Source organism: Hordeum vulgare, chromosome 3H (genome assembly GCF_904849725.1).
Source record: "Hordeum vulgare subsp. vulgare chromosome 3H, MorexV3_pseudomolecules_assembly, whole genome shotgun sequence".
Taxonomy (NCBI): Eukaryota; Viridiplantae; Streptophyta; class Magnoliopsida; order Poales; family Poaceae; genus Hordeum; species Hordeum vulgare.
In genome coordinates this window covers 521,046,364-521,050,526 of record NC_058520.1, presented here as the reverse complement: position 1 = coordinate 521,050,526, position 4,163 = coordinate 521,046,364, and positions in this window count along the sequence as shown.

Genomic DNA, 4,163 nt, shown 5'->3' with positions numbered 1-4,163 from the left:
TTACGTTGTGACGTTTGATACACCCAAAGCACTCCTACGGTATCCGGGAGTTGCACAATCTCATGGTCTAAGGAAATGATACTTGACATTAGAAAAGCTTTAGCAGACGAATAATACGATCTAGTGTTATGCTTAGGATTGGGTCTTGTCCATCACATCATTCTCCTAATGATGTGATCCCGTTATCAATGACATCCAATGTCCATGATCAGGAAACCATGATCATCTATTGACCAACGAGCTAGCCAACTAGAGGCTCACTAGGGACACATTGTAGTCTATGTATTCACACATGTATTATGGTTTCCGGTTAATACAATTTTAGCATGAATACTAGACAATTATCATGAACTAGGAAATATAATAATAACCATTTTATTATTGCCTCTAGGGCATATTTCCAACACTCTTCTGTCTTGGTCATCTAAGAAACAAAAGTCGTTATCCTTATCAACTGCCGAAGCTGAATAAATTGTTGTTGGATCATATTGTGCACAATTACTTTGGATGACTCAAACCCTTAAGGATTATGGCATTCATGTTATAAAAGTTCCATTTTTGTGTGACAATGAAGGTGTTATTAAGATTTCCTATAATCATGTGCAACATTCTCAAACAAAACATATCCAAGTGCGACATCACTTCTTTCGTGATCATGTTGCTAAAGGAGATATAAATCTCAAGCATGTTCGTACCGACAAACAATTAGCTGATATCTTCACCAAACCACTTGATGAGAAAGTGTTTTGTCATTTGAGGAGTGAGTTGAACATCATTGATGCTTCAAACTTGAGCTAGACTCACTCGGATGCATGCAAGGGCATGAGCTTGACTGACTATTCCTTGATGCCATAGATATGACCATCTTATATCTTGGAAACTATGCTCCCTTGTATTGCATCTAACCCTTTTGTAGGTACCTGGAAGAAATACACCTCACAAGATTGCAACCAACTCACATCAAAAGCAATCTTGATATGGACAAGTATCAACAACCCCTTCTTCAAGGATGAAGGAAGAAGACAACAAAATTGTATCCTTGACAATCATTTGTTGAAGTTATTCACTCATGTCATTTGGATATATTATGGTCTTCCTTGCATGACTAACCATTGTAGGTGAAAAATGAACCAAAACGACACCGATAGCTCCCAACTCAAGATGATCTTCATCAACTTTGAGCATCCACAACAAGTTCACCTACATGTCACATCATCGACATCATTCGAAGGTACGTACTCATATTCTTGATAAAGATTTACACCAACTCATGAGGTACAGCAACTCAAGTAATATGAAGACATTGAAATGCTTAATCAAAAAATGGAAACCCCGTTTTTGTGCTTAACGATGAGTATAACCTGTGATCAAGCAATATTCCTTAACTCCTCAAGTCAAATACTCTAATATACGTGACCTAGTCACCGCCCCACATCTAGATGGAGTTTATTGTATGGTTCACATTTGTCATTGCATACTTCCTTGGAACCATTCAACTCTCATCTACATGTATGTACATTTTCAAAAATCAAAAAAAATATTACTATTTTCTTTTCTTTTCTCTTCTCTTCTCTTCTTTCTCAATTGATATCTTATTTTATTTTAATATTTAGATATTTTCTTTTCTTTCAAAAGTTTGCGAAAAAATTCTATTCATTTTTTCTTAAGGAGTTGATTTTCTTTGCAATTCGGTTTCACCGATCAGGGAAACTCGGTCCAACTGATTTCTCCCTCAGGCCCAATTCTAATTCTCGGTTCTACCGAACTACTTTGCATCGTGACTCCGATATTTTCATTGCCTTCTATATGTTTCTACTGAATCTTTCTTGAACCAAAATCAGTCTTAGCATTGTTTTCTAGGGGGAGAAAACCTCAGTTATCCCATACATTATAAGAGGGAGAATTATCCAGGATTCCTGTTATAGGAGGAGATAGTTCAAGGAACTCTCATTCATAATTAAGGGGGAGAACTTTCAATGAACCGTTACCTACTATCAAGGGGGGGGAAGCCAAATTCAAGGAACCCTTATCAAAGAGAGAAGTATCAAGGATTCCTTTCTCTCAATGAGCCCTTACCCTCTGACCTTTTTGGCAATTAATGCCAAAGGGGGAGAAATATCAAAGCTTCCAATGAACCTATTTATAGGGGAGAAATACCATCAATAAGCTTACTTAAAGAGTGAGAAATATCTCTAAGGGGAGATATATGTTCCTAAAGGAAGGTTTACCTAAGAGGAGATCTACCTATGGGGTATCAAACCTTACATTCTAAGGGGGAGAGAGATAAATTTGTTTCTGTTTTCTGTGTTGAGAGATTGAACTTGTCTTACTCGACCTACTCCCAGTATATACATGTTATGATTCAGGGACAGAGGTAATCCTACATATTCATTCCTAGGGGAGAAAGTTCTTATTTCCTTTTGGAGACATATCTATTATCAAATTATATTTTAAATATATCTTCAATATCTTGGTACTTTGGAATCTCTTTACATCCTTACAATGGAGTACTCTTGTGTTTTCTAACATTTGTTTTCCCACTTGTACTCCTACTGCTAAGATGGTCAAGATCCTCAAGGTAAGTATATGCATCATATCCTTGTTCATATGATCTCTTGTTTCTTGCACATATTGTTTGCAAGAGGGAGTCTTGAACATGGAAGCTCTTCATTCACATATGTTTGATGCATATAGCCAAGATCTATATGACTTGTCTTGTCCTTCTACTATGTGTGTGCCCATGCATTCCAAAGAAACTATCCTTTAAAATAGGTATTGCACACATTTGGGGGAGCTTGTACTAGTCATATATATTTCAAAGCTATGATATTCTAATGCCTATCTTTATTTGAAGCTTTGACTGTATGTTGTCATCAATTACCAAAAAGGGTGAGATTGAAAGTACATATGCTCCCTTGGTGATTTTGTTAATTCATGACAACATACATTGTCTCTTGGACTAACACTTCTACCTGGATATTACAGAACATCCATGGAGATGTTGTGGCTAAGGATTATGTGCCCCTTGATGCAAGAAAGGAATAGGATTGGCTCAAGCTTCAAGCTAGAAGACTCTTCATTTTCTATTTGTGAGAAATCACATTTGAGTCCATAGGAAAGCCAATACTATTAAAAGGGGGTGAGGTATTAAAATGAATTGGTTGCTCAAGTGCTCTAAGTTGACAACCAAAACACTCAGTCATTTTTCCCACATAACCATTCTGTCAAAACCCACATACACAAATTCGGTGTCGCCAACTTTCATATTTCGAACCCACCGAGTTTGACCTCAGGCACAAACCCTAGCCATTTCCCACCAAATTGGTGCAACCGAATCCATATATGTCCTACCGAGTTTGGGTGACCAACTTTCGGGTGCCTCGATACACAAAACCAAAATTTCCGAGTTTGAGTATCGGTTCCACCGAGTTTGGCCATCTAACCGTTAGCCACCTTTTTGGTGCCACCGAGTTTCATATATTGGTCTCGCCGAGATTCAAAAGGTGTTTCCTTTAGTTCATGTCGGTACCACCGAGTTTCTCACTTCGGTGTCACCGAGTTTGCCACTTTGGGTGTAACCGTTGGATTTTGTGTGATGCCTATATATACCCCTTAACCCACCTATCATTCGTGGGAGAAGCACTCAGTACACACACTTCATATCCAGATCCATTTTCTGAGAGAGAATCACCTACTCATGTGTTGAGACCAAGATATTCCACTCAAATCATTTCAATCTTGATCTCTAGCATCCCCAAACTGCTTTACACCAAATCAACCTCTCCTACCCATGGATATTCTGTGAGAGAGTGATTTTGTGTTGAGGAGACTATCTTTAGAAGCACAAAGAGCAAGGAGTTCATCGTTCTACCACATCTATTACCTTTTGGAGGGTGGTGCCTCCTAGATTGCTTAGGTGTCACTTGGGAGCCTCCTACTTCGTGTTGTGGAGTTGAACCAAGATGTTTGTAAGGGGAAGGAGATCGCCTACTTAGTGAAGATCTACCATGAGTGAGGCTAGTCCTGTGTGGACGGAAGCCGTGGTGGAATAGACAAGGCCGCTTCTTTGTGGACCCCTTCGTGGGTGGAGTCCTCCGTAGACTCTCGCAGCCATTACCCTCCGTGGGTTGAAGTCTCCACTAACATGAACGTACGATAGCGCC